The 17,505-nt window shown below is 47.7% G+C and overlaps 1 protein-coding gene and 2 long non-coding RNA genes across 3 annotated transcripts in view; 2 read left to right on the plus strand and 1 right to left on the minus strand.

Moving 5' to 3' along the window:
- The first annotated feature begins 1,066 nt into the window (after window positions 1-1,066).
- Window positions 1,067-2,861, plus strand: LOC123632720. The gene is made up of 3 exons (XR_006733449.1): window positions 1,067-1,082; window positions 1,759-1,842; window positions 2,821-2,861. It is a non-coding gene; the product is annotated as an uncharacterized LOC123632720 (long non-coding RNA).
- A 3,265-nt stretch (window positions 2,862-6,126) lies between these two features.
- Window positions 6,127-15,352, plus strand: LOC123632719. Its single transcript, XR_006733448.1, has 3 exons — window positions 6,127-6,251; window positions 12,476-12,567; window positions 14,943-15,352. It is a non-coding gene; the product is annotated as an uncharacterized LOC123632719 (long non-coding RNA).
- RNF40 (ring finger protein 40) overlaps window positions 11,880-17,505 on the minus strand; it is a 30,254-nt gene continuing 24,628 nt past the window's right edge. The window contains exon 21 of the transcript XR_006733445.1: window positions 11,880-13,409. The gene's annotated coding sequence lies outside the window, so the exon portion shown is untranslated. The remainder of the gene's footprint in view (window positions 13,410-17,505) is intronic.

Below are 17,505 nucleotides of genomic sequence, written 5' to 3' on the forward strand. Positions count from 1 at the left end.
GTCAGCTGTTCCCTCTGCCTGGAATGCTCTTTTCCTAGATGTCCCATTGACGTCTTGCCTCTTTCAATTCTTTATTCCACTCTCACTTTCTCAATGGTGTCTAACCTATTTAATGATGTAACTTGCTCTCCTTTTTAATCATTTTTTTTAGAGACTGGGTCTCGCTCTGTTGTCCAGACTGGAGTGCAGTGGCATCATCAGAGCTCACTGCAGCCTCAAACTCCTGGGCTCAAACGACTCTCCCACCTCAGACTCTGGAGTAGCTGGGACTACAGGCATGCGCCACCACGCCCGGCTCTCTACTCTCCCCTCTCCCCATAGCTTTGTAACAACCTTCTAACACACTACATAATGTAGTGTCTCCCCTTGTTAGATTATAAGCTCCAAGCAGGCAGGAATCTTTGTTCATTGAGTCCAGGCACTTAGAATAATGTCTGGCACACGGCTGGCGCTCAATAAATGTTAAACGCATGCATAATTAACAATATTGGGTGGTGAGACCTGGACGCTTGGGACTCTCATAGCTTCACCCGCACGTCGGAGAGCAGCTGCTTTGAATTGGAAACACCGAATTTTCTGCCCGCCTAAGCCGGTTTACCTGCTGAGCTTGAACGTTTGCGTTCCATGCTCACCACACCCAATCTGGGCAAGGCCCCATCCAACCAACCAATCAAAATCCACGTCCTTTTTGCCCCTTAAGGGACCTTCGCTTTCAGAACAGTTGTGCCCAGAGGCAGGTCGCAGCGGATTTATCCGCTGGGCGGTAGAGCTGTGACGGTTGCCTAGGTCACCGCACAACTTCCGCCGCGGAGAGCAAAAGGGGAGGGGCGGGCAAGCGGACGTCCCGCCCCTAGCCACGGTGCGGCGTGGGATTGGCTCGCCACTGTAAGGCCACGCCCCCAACCGCGGCTCGCGCCGCCGGCCTAGCGGTTGGTTGCGCCCGCGAGGTTCCGACCAGGACCAAGACCGGGAGGGGGCGGCTTGCGGGTCCAGGCCGTTGCTCCTGCCTGGGAAGGGGAGCTCAATAGTCCGGACACTTAAATTCCGCCCCGAGTAATCGTCCAGGCCTGGCGCGGGGAGAGGTGCTTCTGCCCCTGGGGACTCTTGCGACCACAGGTTCCCCGGTGGTTTATTCGGGCTGCAGTGCGAGCCCTGAGGTCTGGATCCAGGACCCGCAAATTCCAAGAAACCTCAGCCCAGGGCCGGGCCCTCGTTTAAGCCACAGGGATTAGGAGGGATTGGACTCACTATATGATCTCCAAGGAGCCTGTCCCGTCTGACAGGCCCTATTTCTCATGCAAGTCCCTGGGCTTCTCTGGGTTTTGGCTTCCTCAAGGGTAAATGAATAGGCACGAAGATCAGAACTGGCCCTGGCTCTGGCATTCACTCACTGGGTGGCCTTGAGCAAGTCACATCCTATTTCTGGGCTTGTTTCCTCATCTTACTGTGAAGGAATTGGACTAGATGTCCTCAGAGGTCGCTTCTAGTTCTTAGCTATGAAACAGCCTGATAATATGTGCAGAGGTTCTTGGTAAATCTTTGGCATGATATACAAACTGTAAGCAATTCACATTGCTGTCTTCGCAGCCACCTTCACTCTGTACCCCAAAGTTCTAGGAAAGGGGGGGAAAGTCTGTGTTGGCACCTAAAAATAAAATAGGGACTGGCAACAGATACCTGAAAGTCGGAGTGCCTCAGGGGATGATGCTGGAGAGGATAGTGGAGTGTGGACTACACTTTAATCCCCTCATTTTACAGAACAGGAAACTTTGAGAGCAGCTAAGTCACACTGCAAGGGAGAACCCGGGTTTTCCCACTTTTCCATCAGTTCCTTTACAGAAGGTTAGCAAATAGAAGGCATAAATATGTAAAAACAGGAAAAGAAAATTGTCCACAGAAATAAAAGGAAACAATTTATAGCACTTCCTACTTTCATTTACTTAGGGTTTCTATCCTGCCTACATTTGCAGTGACTTACAAAGCAAAAAGAGAGCAATAAAAAATAAAACAGAAGCAAGTTATCTCTCTTCTGCTTTTCTATTCTGTCACCCTTATCCCCTCCAGAAAAGCTTCTCAAGTTCTAATGTTCCAAACCCACCTTTGGGCCGGGCTTGGTGGCTCATGCCTGTAATCCTAGCACTCTGGGAGGCCGAGGCAGGAGGATCACTTGAGGTCAGGAGTTCAAAACCAGCCTGAGCAAGAGTGAGACCCTGTCTATACTGAAAATAGAAAAAAATTAGCTAGGCCTGGTAGCAAGCACTTGTAGTCCCAGCTACTCGGGAGGCTGAGGCAGGAGGATCGCTGGGAGCCCAGGAGTTTGAGGTTGCTGTGAGCTAGGCTGATGCCACGGCACTCTAGCCCGGGAGACAGAGTGAGACTCTGTCTCAAAAAAACAAAACAAAACACCTTTGCAGTCTTCTTCAGTTGTCATCTATCCACCTTCCAAAAAAAGAAAAGAAAAAGCAACTAATACCAAAAAAAAAAGTGTCATTTATGTGAAATGTCCAGACTAGGCAAATCCATAGAGACAGAAAGTACATTAGCGGTTGCCTGGGGCTGTGGGGTTGTGGGGTGGCAGGTTTAGGGGAAACAAGAATTAACTGCTAATAGATACAAAGTTTATTTTGGGATGATGAAAATCTTCTAAAATTGATTATAGTGATAGTTGCACAATTCTGTGAATATACTAAAAATCACTGAATTGTACATTTTAAGTAGATGAAGTGCATGGTATGTGAATATCTCAACAAAGCTGTTATATCAAAAGAGACATACCAGAAAGCAAATACAAAATAACATGTGCCTTTGTTTCTCCCATAGGTTCTCTGCATTTACATCTTCTTACTCTTGGGAGATCTGGGGTGCTGTTCTGGGCCATCTGCTGCTTCCAGCATTTTGTGACTCTCCCAGTATGTCACCCCAGGGTCCCCATCTCCTGTTCAGCCACCACTTTACACTCCACCTGGCTCCATGAAATTGAAGGAAGCATGCTAGTTCCCCTGATCACCTGGTTGCCTGCCTCGGCTGCTGCCACATTTCTTGGCTACCCTGGACGGAACTGGGATGGAGAAGGGAAGAACAGAAATGGCAGAAGAGAGGTGAGTCTTTCAGGAGTCTGTTGAGGTGAGAAACTTGCCATGGCAAAATTGGAAAGAACAAAGGGAATGTTGAAAAGGAAAGAACCTTAATCTGTTGTGATTTTTCCCTTTCTGGACTGCTTCAAGGGTGGCATATAGTGTTTGAGTAGCGTTCTTTGTGGCTTCTTCTGGAGGTGTTCTTGGAGGGAGTATCATTTTAATAGTTTATTTATGCAACTGGGTATTAAACATCTACTTCCTTTATGTCTTTACTAAAAGTCCACCTCTTAGGGAAGTCTCCCCTGGCAACCTATCCAAAATTTCAACATCTTCCCCGACCCCAACACTTCCGATTCCCCTTCCATGCTTTATTTTTCTCATTATTCTCTTCATTATCTGTCATCCTTAGTAGAATTTAATCTCTGTAAGGGCAGGAATTTTTGTGTTTTTAAAAATTTTTATCTGTTTTGTTCACAACTGTATCTACAATGCCTAGGAGAGCCCAGAATAAGCACCCAGTATTTATTGAATGAATGAGCAAATGAATGAATGAACAAACCTACTATGTGCTGGGCACTGCTGTGATAAAGGAAAGTCTCAAAAGAGTATTTTGTAAACCTGACAGATCTGTGGCTGGGAGGCAGGGGAGATAAAGAAGCCTTCTTTTACCCTCATGCAGACCCACATAAAAGAACTCTGGAGTACAAGGAGAGAAAGTCTAGAATGACATTTGGGCAGTGAGGGCTTAGGGTGATGGACCCATAACTCAGGTTAACAGCTTCTCTGATTGGACCATCTCACAGAGAGACACAGAAGAGAAGACGAGGTCTCCACACCTTCCTGATGTCAGCGCTGGTTTCTGATCCAAGCTCTAGCCTCAGTAGCAGTTTAACTTCTGCAAAATCACATACTATTTTAAAGCTTCACTTCCCTCTTCTGTAAAAGAGGATGATTATACCCTCCTATTTGTGAGGATTCAGAGAGAGAAGATGTGAAAGTATCTGTCAGTCCCTGGCACACAGTAGGTATTCAATAATTATTGGTTTCCCTCTCTGTACTTTCTTTGGGAAGCTACTTCTCCCTCCTGTGAATACAGGCTTGTTGTGAAGAGTCTGAAGCTACATTGTCTGTCAGTTTGATAAGAAAAAAAAATGAAGTTTTCTTTTTGGATTTTTTAAGGTTTTATTGGTTCTGATGATGTATATTCTAATCCCTTAGGTGGAGAGTTAAGGAAGAATGTTAGAGAAAATTGGCGAAAATGAGTTAGGAGTTGGCATTTATTTGGGTTTACTATTTGGCACATAACCCAGAACCTGAACAAGCTGCCGTCTGAGTCTCTGGGTCCTGCCCAGTGTCCCTCTTCGGCCCCAGATGTGTGAAAGGAGTGCACTGCTGAGTGCAGGGCCCTGCGATCAGCCTGTGTGGATCTGAAACCCTGGCTCTGCGCGTTACTGTGTGGCCTCAGGGAAGGTACTCAGGTGCTGGAAACTTCTCATCGGCAAAGTGGAGAGACACCCATGGCAGTGGTGAGGCTAGAGGTGCCCAGCAGATAAAGCACGTGGCAAGTGCTTGGCTCAGAGAGCGCCTCATGCATGTTAACCACTGCTGTTATTCTAGAGTTCGGAATTCAGAATCAGAATCAGGTTGGGTTTTTCGCTCACAAGGTTGCATGGATACAGCTGGCTCCTAGATGTGTTAATAGCTTTGGCCGAATCCTGAGCAGAGCCCTCAGGTCGAGGGGTTTGTGAAGTGCTCCCAGCTTTCAGGACTGAGTAAGGCCTGTGTCTCTGTTCTCTGGGGCTGCCTCGCCATTCCTCTGAACCACTACGGCGTGGGGGGAGGGTCGCTGCTTCCAGCCATGGGACCGGACCAGAGGTGGGTACCTACTGCTTGTGTGGGGCACCTCCTTGCGGCACCTTTCCTTAGATGCTACTGAATGTCTCCTCTGGGCCAGGCACTGTGCCAGTTGCTAGGGCAGGGCGAAGATAGATACAAAGACCTTACAATCTAACTGGGGGCATAAGACATGTGACACGTGACTATGCTATTGTGCCCAGTTGATAATTATTTACTGATCACCTGCCATCCGCAGGACATTATTGAAGACATTGGTTTAGGCACACACAGAAATCCAGAGGAGACGCAGGTGGTGGCGGCTTGGACATACCCACCTAACCAGCGCCTAGCCTCCAAAAATGCTGAGGAGCTGGAGAGACGGCCGGTTGGTTGGTGGGATGGCTGGTTGTCAGGGAAGGCTTCACAGAGCAGGAGAACTAGCCCTGGACCTCACCGAATAGAATTTACTCACTGGAGAAGGTGGTGCAAAGATACGCTCGTCAGGTGCACTGGAGAAGCTGTGTGCGGGTGTCCCTGTGGGGCCTGAGTGGAAGACTCAAATGGCTGCGAGGTCCAAGAAAGGAAAGGAAATGAGTTGAAAGGCTAGCTGCATACACTCTCATTTGTCTTTTACACACGCATTCCTCTTGGCCAACCTTCCACTTGTGGACTTCTGATAGAGACACAGGCCCCCAAAACCTAGTTCACTATTGCATGAAAAACATCAGTGCAAGCACAACAGCTGCTCCTCAGGCTCAGAGTCAGGGAGGTACCGGGGAGTGACAGGGACTCTGACACTGGGGGACACAGCCCCATCTAAAAGGGGCAGCCAGTCCTTGGTTCAAGCCAGTTGCTGAATGAAAGAACATGGGCCAAGTATTTCCAGCTCTAACTGATATTTCAAAAGAAGCTAGAAATCTGTTTTTTTTTTAATGAAATCTCCCAATTTTAAAACAAATATTGGCTCAAATTTTAAAAAGAAACTGCTGGCCAGTTGAAACACATTTTCCAGTTGCATCTGCCAGTCTGTGACCTCTGCTTAGGCAACCAAGAAAGATCAGGTTAGAAAGCTTGGCCGGAACCAGGTTTCAAATGGCCTTGAATGCCAAGCTAAGAGTTTTGACTTGAACTTACAGTGAGTTATCAGTGAAAGGTTGTTCTTTGAACAGGGAGTGGCTTGATGCCAGGGGGAGTAGTAGAGCGGGATGTGGAATAAAGGGAGAGGCAGGCAGGGTTGCGGGTTATGCAGTGACACCGGTTTGTGACAGTGAGGTCCAGAGATGGTGGCAGCAGGACTGGAAAGACAGGTTGGATGAAAAATGTGAAGACTAAAGTATGGTAAGAAGAGGATGAGGGAAGTGGTGGGGAAGGCAGGCGCAAAAGATAACTGAGTTTGCGATTTGACGGTGACAGAACGAGAGGGGCCAGCCACTTGGTTTCGGGCCTGCTGAGGGCAGAGAAGCTGGCCCAGGGGTCTGGTCAACACCGCGCCGAGGGGCCTAAACACTTTGCGTCCTGGCTTGGCTACTCGCTAGCTCAGCGACCTTGGACAAGCCCGTTTCTAAAACAGACTTTATAAACAAGTCGCCTATAACCTGCAGACGGGACCACCTCCTTCCCAGGGTGGGGAGAGGGTTTAGGGGCGGCCCTGAGCGTCCTACCGAGGGGGGGTCTGGTGAAGCTCAAGGTCTTCCCTACAGGAGGGACGGGGAGGGGCCCGCGGCTGGGGACAAGGCCCTTCCAGGAGAGGGCCCGCCGCTGCCTGGGCCACCCGAGGGTCCGCAGGGGACGCACCCTGCTCCCCAGGGGGGCGGCCGGCCCTCCCCTCCCCAGCCCCCCGCTCTCCCTTTCTGGAGCTCAGGTGGGCAGGGACGCCTTCAGGGAACGCGTCCCTCCGTCCCCTGCGCAGCCCGCGGGGCCGCGGAGCCCGCACGCCGGCGGAATCCCGGCCGGGCGCGGGCGGGCGGCGCAGGCTCCTCCCGCCGCCGGCAGGGCCGCTCTAGGAGCCCCGGGCGCCGCGTCTCAGTGGGAATAACCCCTTCAGCTCCGGCGGCGAAATCAATCCCTGGAGGAACTCCGTCACTGTCTTCCTGAGAAGGGCTGAGTTGTCTTCTGGGTTCACTTTGGGAAAGGTTTTGGTGATTTTAGTGCCTGTCTCTACAGAGCAGGGCACAACTGCTCGGGTTTCTGTCCACCGTCGGTCACCTTGCTGGGCTCCTTGGACGTGTCATTCAACCTCTCTGAGCCTCTGCTCTTATCTATAAAATAATCGTATCCACTGCAAAGGGCTACTGTAAGGATTCGATGAATTAATATATGTAAAGCACTTAGAAGAGTATCTGGCACATGATAAAGTGCTCAATAACTGCTAGATATCATTCTTTCCATCATTTTTACTGTTACAAAAGGATTGTTGGTGGAGGGTCAGTTTTGTGATATGAGAATAAAAAACATGGTAGAAGTGACGGTAAGAGCTGCTGTTTATTGAGGTTCTTTCATGTGCTAGGTCCCTTACATACTTTATCTCTGTGACCTCAGGGTGATTCTTGAAGGGAGTGTTACAATATTCCTATCTTAGGAAGAAACTGGGCTTAATAGCTGAGTGCATGTCAGAGTCTGACTGCACTCAAGGCCGCCTGATTGCAGGGTCCATGCCTCTGCCTCTCCTCTGCACCGCGTCTCCATCTGAGAAACTTTTTCTGGGAATTCCAAACTAAAGCAACAAATCCATGGTGCTGTCACAGACATACCTGTCTAGTCAGTCCAGAGCCGGGGAGGCTGTGCAAAATCACCTAATTCCAACAACAGGATAAAAATCAGTCATGAATGGTGCTGCCCCAGAACAGACACCAACCTTGCTTAAAGTAGAGGATTCTTGTGACCTTGAAAAGAAGCAGTTGTAGACAAAGACAGAAAGGCATTGAGTGTATGTTTTCAGGATAAAATAAAACCATGTTTTTATGTGCAAGAGCAATTACCTGTCCCGACCTTCCACAAAACCTGTGGAGACCTTGGAAGAGCAGACGTTCCCAACTGGACATTCTTCCTGCTTCTGCGGCTCAGGGGCCCTCTGGATGGTTTCCACTCTAGTGTTTAGGACCAAGGGTCCTTGATTAGAGTTTGTGGAGGCCTGGAGAACATAGTCAGGCCGTCCTTTCTTCTTTTCATTCCCTGTGATGCTTGGACCCTGGAGCTTTAGCGACTAGACAATCATTGAAGGGGGCAGGCCCAGTAGAGTATGGGGGCTGTGAGGTGAGGAGTTTCTCACCTCCATGCCCTTGGCCATGCTGCTTCCTCTGCCTGGTTTAAGCTTTGAGAGGGTGGGGCCCTGCCCGTCCTATCGTCTCTGCATCCTAACCCTGAGGAGAGTGTGGGGCTTTGCCAGGATGACTCCAGAAGTTCGTGGTTTGGTAAGAACCGGTTCCTAACCTCCTGGCTGCGCGCTTCATGATGTGCCAGGGTCTCTCTGGTCTGCACAGCCAGGGCAGCGAGCGTCCCACAGAATGTACACAAAGGCACCAGGAGGAGTATGGACTATCCCTGGGTTCAAAGACCATGCACATTTTCTCCATCAAGGAAAATCATGTCCATTCAATACAGGGAATGTATTTTCTAATGAGATTTCTTTCACATTTTTCTTTTTCATTTTTTATATTTTGAAAAAAAAATTCACATTGTTAAAAGAAATTCAAATGAAATATTCATAAAAGGTAAATGTGAAAAGCAAGTCCCCCTCCTGCCTCTGCCCGCCCCATCCTATTTCCACTCCTGAACTGAGCACTGTTACTAGTGTTTTGTGCATCTTTCTTGACAGTCTATGCACATGCACACATCTCCTTTTAGAAAACACAAAACAGTAACACATTGCAAATGCTTGATTTTCCCCTTGCTTTTTTCATATAACAACCTATTTTGGAGAATGTTTTGTGTCACTTTATACATAGCTGCTGCTTTTATTTTCACAGCTGCTGAGTATTCCGTTATATGGATATGCCATGATTTATTATTATTATTATTATTTTTTTTAGGGATAGGGTCTCACTCTATCACCCAGCTAGAGTACAGTGGCACAGTCACAGCTCACTGCAACCTCAAGCTTCTGGGCTCAAGCGATCTCCTGCCTCAGCCTCTCGAGTAGATGGGACTATAGGCATGTACCACCATGCCCAGCTAATTTTTAAAAAATTTTTTTTAGAGATGGGGTCTTGCTATGTTGCCTAGGGTAGTCTCGAATTCCTGGCCTCAAGTGATCCTCTCACCTCAGCCTCCCAAAGTGCTGGAATTACAGATGTGAGCCACCATGACTGGCTTGCCATGATTTATTTAATCAACTCCTCTGTGATGGACTTTTAGGTTATTTTCAGTCTTTTGGTATAAAAATATTTCAATGAATATCATAGTACATACATCTTTGTGCACATGTTTAACCAGGCCTGTAGACTCTAGAAGTGGAATTGTTGTGTGAAAGGGTATGGATATTTTGAATTTTGATCACTGTAGCCAAATTTTCCTCCAAAGAGGCAGGGTGGATGTGTATTCTTACTAATAATGTTCGAGAGTGCCTCATTCTCCACATAACAAAACAAACAAACAAAAACCAAAACCTCCAAATACTGCCCCTTGCAGTATGAAACAAAAACTGTCTTCTTACCAGTTGGATATTTCTAGGGCCAGCACGATTCATTCTCCCTGAGCAAGGAGGAGATACTGTGTATCTATCTTACAAGATACATGTGGTACCTAGTTTTTCATAGACTTCACAGTGCTTAAAGTTGGACATTCTGTGGCAGCTGTCCCCAACCTTTTTGGCACCAGGGACCGGTTTCCTGGAAGACAATTTTTCCACAGACGGAGGGGGTATGGTTTCAGGATGAGTCAAATGCATTACAATTATTGTGCAGTCAAACCTCTCTGCTAATGAGAATCTGTGTTTGCAGCCGCTCCCCAGCGCTAGCATCACCGCCTCGGGTCCACACAGATCATCGGGCATTAGAGTCTCATGAGGAGCCGCAGCCTGGATCCCGCCATGCGCGGTTTGCAGTAGGGCCCGCGCTCCTGTGAGAATCCAGGTGGCGATGCGGGCGGTGGGGGGCAGCTGTACATACAGAGGAGCTCTGCTCTCTCACCCGATGCCCACCTCCTGCTGCGCGGCCTGGTTCCTAGCAGGCGCCGACCAGGACATGTGTGTGGCCCGGGAGTTGGGGACCACAGTTCTATGGATCCCTTATTGGGATTGTTTAAGGCTGTGATGTGTGATTTGTAACCGCGGCTTTAAAAGCGTGACTACCAACCTTACCGCAGCCGCACTCGTACACCACTGGGGCTTTGCTTGCCTCTTTCTCTGTGTTGGGCTGGGTGCAGAACTGCAAGATGGGATTGAAGACACAGCCCTCTGCATCACAAAGTATCGTCTTGATGAGGATCCACAGGAGAAATTTCCCCATACCTCACATGCATTATGGAACTAATATTCGCCTCTAGAAAGCTCAGCAAATGCAGAAGCCACTTTGAGCAATTGTATAAACAGAACTTTATACCGTATGTTTTGTGTACCAACACTAGCTTCATGTTATCATTCCCCGCCTAATTTCCCTTTGCCTTTTTGTTTTTTATCTTGTTCATGCTCCTACGTACTCTGTTACCATCAGTAACAAAGGCCAACATTTAGCAGCTGCGAGTCTTACTAGATGCCAGGCACCTGCTGTATAGTATGTGACTCTGTAAATGCTGCATGTCCTCTTTGAAACCAAGCAAGATGTAAACAAAGAAACAAACAACCTCAGCTGCAAAATTTCCTCCTCTCTCTTATGGCACCCACTCTTTTTTTTTTTTTAAAATATCTGAAGCCTTATATATTACAGAAAGCCTGCAGATCTTTGACTTCATAGTTCTCATGAACCTATGTTTGAAATAAACAAACCTACAAAGCAAAAACAAACACACAAAACAAAACAAAAAACCACACCTCTCTTAGCAATCAGAAGCCCTTAGTCTGGTGATAACAACATTATAAAACTCAATCCCTAAGACCCTAGTAAAGGAAGTGGTGATCACTGGAGTTCACAAAGAATCCCAGCACTAGACTGACCTCACGTCCTTGGTAGAGTGACAACAAGCACAGTCACTGGTGCGGACTGAGCACTTGCTCCATGCCAGGCACTGTTGTAAGAGCTTTCATGCATCAACACATTTAATCCTAATGGCCACTTTATCAAGTAGTGGACTTCAGCAAGGCGTGTTATCAAGTCTTTCCTCACATCCCTTAGACAAGATGGAGAGATTTAGGCTGAATGTCCTGCATTTAGAGTCACAACTAATTACAAGATTATGCATCACCAAAGCCAGAGAAATGTTCATAGATTTAACACGATATTTCTATTTCTGGGACTATATATTAAGAAAACATTCAAAATTTGGGAGACATATATTCTCAAGGATGTTCATTAAAGTTTTATTTATAAGAGCAAAAAATGGAGACAGTTGTAAATATTCAACAACAGGGAAATGGCTTGGCAAAATATGGTATCTGTGGTGTGTGTGGAGGGAACTGTGTACAGCCATTACGATTATGGCTGTGAAGACAATGAAGCAACAAAAACTGACAACTATGTAAAAAAAAAAAGCTTTAAAAATACAGGGCGCGGTGGCTCACGCCTGTAATCCTAGCACTCTGGGAGGCCGAGGCAGGTGGATCACTGGAGGTCAGGAGTTCGAGACCAGCCTGAGCAAGAGCGAGACCCCATCTCTACTAAAAAAATAGAAAGAAATTATCTGGACAACTAAAAATATATAGAAAAAAATTAGCTGGGCATGGTGGTGCATGCCTGTAGTCCCAGCTACTCGGGAGGCTGAGGCAGTAGGATTGGTTGAGCCCAGGAGTTTGAGGTTGCTGTGAGCTAGGCTGACTCCACGGCACTCACTCTAGCCCGGGCAACACAGCCAGACTCTGTCTCCAAAAAAAAAAAAAAAGAATACAGGAGATACCATAATTTGTTTATCCACTGATGGACATTTGGGTGGTTTCCACCTTTTGGCTATTGGGAATGGTGCTGGCAGCAATCTGCATGAACAAGTTTTTGTGTGGACATAGGTCTCCATATCTTCTTCGTATATCTTCTTTGGAGAAATGTCCATTCACATCCTTTGCCTGTTGTTAATTGAGTTGTCTTTCTGTTGTTCTGTTTAAGAGTTCTTTATACAGTCAGGATCCCAGACCCTGGTCAGATATGTGGTTTGCTAATATTTCCTCCCATTCTTGGGTTGACTTGTCACTTTCTTGATAATTTCCCTTAATATACAAAATTGTTTAATTTTGATGAAGTCTAGTTTATCTACTTTTTTCTTCAGTTGCTTGTTTTTGTATCATATCTAAGGAACCATTTCCAAATCTAAGGTCATAAAGATTTACCCCTATGTTTTATCCTAAAATTGTATAGTTTTAAGTCTTAAATTTAGGTCTTAAATCAATTTTAAGTTAATTTAGCATTGTACTTATTTTTATAATCATCATTTATAACGAGCAATTTTCTGTTTATCATACTGATATTGAGTTTCCTTCTTAGATATGTTTCTCTCAGTTGAGAAAAATGAGTCCAAATGAAGAAAAATGTCAAATAAATAACAGCACAGAATGTACCCAGATGTGGCAAAGATGGTGAGTAAGACTTGGGAATCCTGCAGTCAGACCATGGCAAAGATGAGAACGGTTATCTAGGAGACTCTGTAGTCAGGGAAGGCTTCATGGAAGAAGTAGGACTCAGCTGGATTTTGAAGGCAGGGAAAGCCCCAGACCTGGAATCAAAAAATCCAAGACCCCCAGAGCCTAAGGTTTTACAGTTGCTCTGTGACCTCAGACGTGTTATCTGACCTGTCTGAAGTCCTATTTCCTCATGAGTCAAAAGAGGATGATACTACTGGCCTCTTGGAGGTGCCAAGAGAAACAAGTGCCTTAATATGTATGGAAGTACATTATAAGCTGTAAAACATTTATACAATGTGAGTGAATACCAGGGCCTAGACTTAAGTTGGCTGGCATTTGAGCAGGACCTTGAAAGACAAACAAGACTTGCCTAAGCAGAGAGCAGAAGAGGAAGTGCTCTAGAGGAGGTAGAGGGAGGCATGGCTCAGTTAAAGGCCCAGAAGCAGGATGGTCCTCGCTGTGACAGGGGTGGGGCGGTGTAGACTGCTGTGGTACCATGTGAGAATGCGAGAACCTTGTGCAGGGGGCAGAAAGGCTGGTTTTCCATAGGGCCAGGCCCTCTGGGAGTTTGGACCTCACTGTTTTACAGGCACAATTTAGGTTCTTTGTGTTACGCCAGTGGTGGACTCAGGCTTCAAGTGTTTTGAAAGGTTACCGGGTTTGTTTATGTGTTTTAACTAGTGTGACAATATAATACTTCCCTCCCTCGGTCTTCACCTCCTTTCCCAGCCTGAGGCTACAGGAGAGCACTTGTTCCCAGGGGTGATCTGGTACCTCTCCAGGTTGGTCCATGTGTCCTGTGTGAGCAGAAAATCAGTCGCATTTATTTTAATGTGACTTGGACCAATTCAAGCCTGTAAAGGAAATCAACAGGTTGTTTTAATCCCACAATCTCCATTCCCAACCTTATGCTCCAAATATTTACCATTCAAAAATTATTTTTCAAAATTGGAAATCATCAAACAGAACAAAAGCTTATGAAATGAAGTCTCCCTCTTAACTGGGGTCCTCAGTCCTTCCTCCCCAGAGGCAGCTACTGTTCCTAGGCACTTAGGTCTTCCCCACAAATTAGTCAGAATATACCGAAAACTATCCATAGAGTCACAGACTCTTAGAGTCAGAGAACATCTCATCTGACCCTGTCATTTTCCAGATGAGGAAACTGAGGCCCAGAAAGGTAACTTGAGTTATTTCAGATCACACCTTGATGCAAATATTTGGTTACAAAATTATACACATATTTTTATGTTTATATTTTAGTTAACATATACAAATCTACTTATGTATACATTTATTTTATTTACCCAATTATATTAATATATTTTTTCTATAGCCTAAAGTTATTCTGACTTTTTAAAAATATAAAAATTCCGTAATTTCCCAGAAAAGCCCTCTATCGATAATGAGGCCCGCGGACGCGTTCTGAAGGTGAACACGGCAGTGCTTTCAGGAAGATGCCCGATGGGCAGGGAGACGTGGGGGGCTGGAGGCTGCAGTGATTCAGGAAGGAGGGGCTCAGGGCTATAGTGGCCTGGGGAGAGGGGCGAGGGACAGAAGCAGTGGGCAGAGTCAGTGGAGGAGTCACAGGCTTGAGCACCCACTAGTTAAGGGGGTGCAGATGAGGGCACCCCCTGCAAGGCCTTGGGGAGCAGGATGACTAGGTGTGGTGTAGGGAAATGCAGCTGGTGACCCGGGATGACTGCTGAGTGGAACAGGCTGTTAGGAAAATGGAGAGAAAGAAGAAGGAGAGGAGAGGGGCAGGGCTGGGCAGCTGACACCTGGAGTGGGCCACACTGGGTGGGAGATTTTGAGGAAGAGAATATAAGGAGACTTAGGTCTGAGCCGTAGGAAAGGCAGCAGTTAGGACACTTTGGGAGACTAGAACATAATGTGAGAAGCCTCAGGGAACCACTGGAAGTTCTTGAACAGAGGAGTGACTGATCCTGGAATCCTTACCTCAGAGGTGGAAGTGACTTCCCAGGTCCTGGGACCCAGTTCTTGTCCCACATTTGAGGACCACATTCCTGAAAAGCAGCCCTCAACACCCCCTGTGGGCACGCATGTCCCCATCCTTCCCTGATGACAGCCTCCCCTGCCTGCAGCTAGACAGCTCTCCTGGTGAGACGACACTGCAGGTGGTGGACAGCATCAGCCCCTCCAGCCTCACTTGGTCTTTGCATCCCACCCCCCAGAGTGTCCCTAGAGTGTCCCCAGCCATAGAGCAGAGGGTTGGAGTGAATGATCATGGGCCCCTAAGTCCTCCCAGGTTAAACCTTCCCCGTGTTGTCTCAGGACATGGCTTTGAGACTCCTTGCTCTCTTGCCTACCAGGCCGAGGGCTGCGAACTTTGAGAAAGAAGACCAGAAGGCCAGAGTTGGTCACCTCCTTTGGGAAAGGGAACAAATTCTTGCCAAGGGCACAGACATGCATTATCTCATTTAACCCTCCTGTCCATTGGGAACCAAGGCTCATCCTCTTTCCAAAGAAAAGGAAACTGCATCTCCAAGAGGCAAAAGCAGTTGCCCAAGACCACACCGGCCTGTGAGGATGGTGCAAGGTTTGGACCAGGGTCTACCTCCGGGACCTCACTGTTATCACAGCAACCTGGGCCTTGGGGCACAAGGGCCTGTATTGAGGGGCCATGTGGGAGACTGGTGAGCCATGATCAAGAAGAGCATGGCAGGCCGGGTGCGGTGGCTCATGCCTATAATCCTAGCCCTCTGGGAGGCTGAGACGGGTGGATCGCTCGAGGTCAGCAGTTTGAGACCAGCCTGAGCGAGACCCCGTCTCTACTAAAAATAGAAATAAAAAAATTATCTGGCCAACTAAAAATATATATAGAAAAAATTATCCGGGCATGGTGGCGCATGCCTGTAGTCCCAGCTACTCGGGAGGCTGAGGCAGGAGGATCGCTTAAGCCCAGGAGTTTGAGGTTGCTGTGAGCTAGGCTGACGCCACGGCACTCACTCTAGCCCGGGCAACAGAGTGAGACTCTGTCTCAAAAAAAAAAAAAAAAGAAGAGCATGGCAGTGGGCTGTTCGTCAGAGGCATGGCGGGGATCATCTTCATCCTTCCAAGAGCTCCCCTGCCTGGTGGTCATCCTCATGGCTGCTATGCCAGGTGACTACAGGCAAGAGAACATCACATTGGTGCATACAGAGTACCCTTTGCCTCCATAGGAGCAGGACACCCAAACTGTTCCTGGACAGTGGTTCAGCCCAAATGGAAATGCCCTTCCCTTCCCAACTCCTGGATCAAGATGAGAGAGAAGATGGAGGGGTTGAGAGCCTCACCCTTTGGTCCCCGACACACTGGAGCCAATCTGGGCAGCAGCATTGTGGTTAGGAGCCACAGTGACTCTGAAGCCAGGGTGCCTGGGTTTAAATCCAGCTCTGCCACTAGTAAGATGTGTGCAAGTGACTTACCCTCTCTATCCTTGGGATATAATAACACTGGTGTCATGAGTTGTGAAGGTTCAAGAATTTACTGCATGCAAACTCTTGGAACAGTGCCTAGCACATAATAAGTACTCAATAAGTATAACTCTGTCAGAAGACATCACCCTCCTATTAGTCCTCTGAACCGGGGGGACATAGACTAAGGGGTGCAGGATCAATACCTGCAGTTAAACAGGTGTGGAAACATCAATAGTGACAGACTATTGATACTAATATAATGAAACCACCTCTCAGTCTCAGGATGGAGCACATAGTAGGAGCAATAAGGACTGTGACAAAAAGGAAAGTCAAAGTGCCCAGTGAAGAAGGAAGCCACTGCCCAGCTATAGCCAGTTATTGACATGTGAAAATGTGGGTCATGTAGCCACATCTTTGGATTTTCCAAAGAGGCAGAAAATTCAAATTTTTATGTGAAATGTACTGATTTTTAAGTATGGCAATTCATTCAGTTAAAAAACAACAACAACAACAAGCAAACAAAAGCTGTGTAGGCCAAAATGAACTCTTCTGCAAGCCTCCAGCGTGCAACTTCCCTACGGACTCGCCGCCCCAGGGCCAGGCCAGGCTTTGGCAGCCCAGGGCTGCACGCTCCTTACTGTCACTGTCGCAGACACTGGGGATACAGAGGCCAATACAAGAGCCGAAGCCCCTGCCAGGCGGAGCTGACCTTAGGGCTTGTGCTGAGGCAGGTGCAGGTTGTGGAGGGAGGGAGAGTGAACATGTAAAGATCCTGGCAGAGGCTGTGAGAAACGGCAGGGCAGGGGTGCCAGGAGGGCCAAGACCCCAAGGCAAGAGTAAGGGGTCCACGGGTCAGAGCCAGGGACAGCATGGAGATGTGCCCGGATGGGAGAGTGGGTGAAGGGAGCTGGCGTGGGGAAGTGAGCAGGGGCAGGGCCTGGCTGGGCCTCTCCTGCTGGTGGCCACACTCTGAGCCCTAGATGCGGGCCCAAGGGAGCTGCCTCCCCTTTGGCAATTTCTGATGTTTGCTGCCCCTTCCACTGCTCCCTCACACCTCTGCACACAGAGCCCTTTGCACGCTGCCAGGACTCCTCTGTGGAACACACACACACAATATCAAACTTCGTGAGGGCAGAAAGCACATCCTATGCAACTCTGGGTCATCCCCACCTCTATGTTCGCCACAGTGCTCAGAAATAATACAAACACACAGTGTCAGTGAGTCGAACTGAAAGAATAATGTGGCCTGAAGCACGTTACTTGCTTCTCATGCCTTGCCTTGGTTTCCTTGCCTGTAAAATGGGGATAATAAACAGTTCTGTCTCACCGGATTGTGTTGAGGAGAAAATGAGATAAAGGCCATACAAACGGGGAGCCCACAGTGTTCCTGGGTTTTAGGGGTTTCCCCTGCTATGAGCTGGGTGCCCCCCCCCTCGGCTGGGAAAGATGCTCTCCCTCCTAGGCCAGGGGAACCCCC

The sequence above is a fragment of the Lemur catta genome, chromosome 2 (assembly GCF_020740605.2).
Source record: "Lemur catta isolate mLemCat1 chromosome 2, mLemCat1.pri, whole genome shotgun sequence".
Taxonomy (NCBI): Eukaryota; Metazoa; Chordata; class Mammalia; order Primates; family Lemuridae; genus Lemur; species Lemur catta.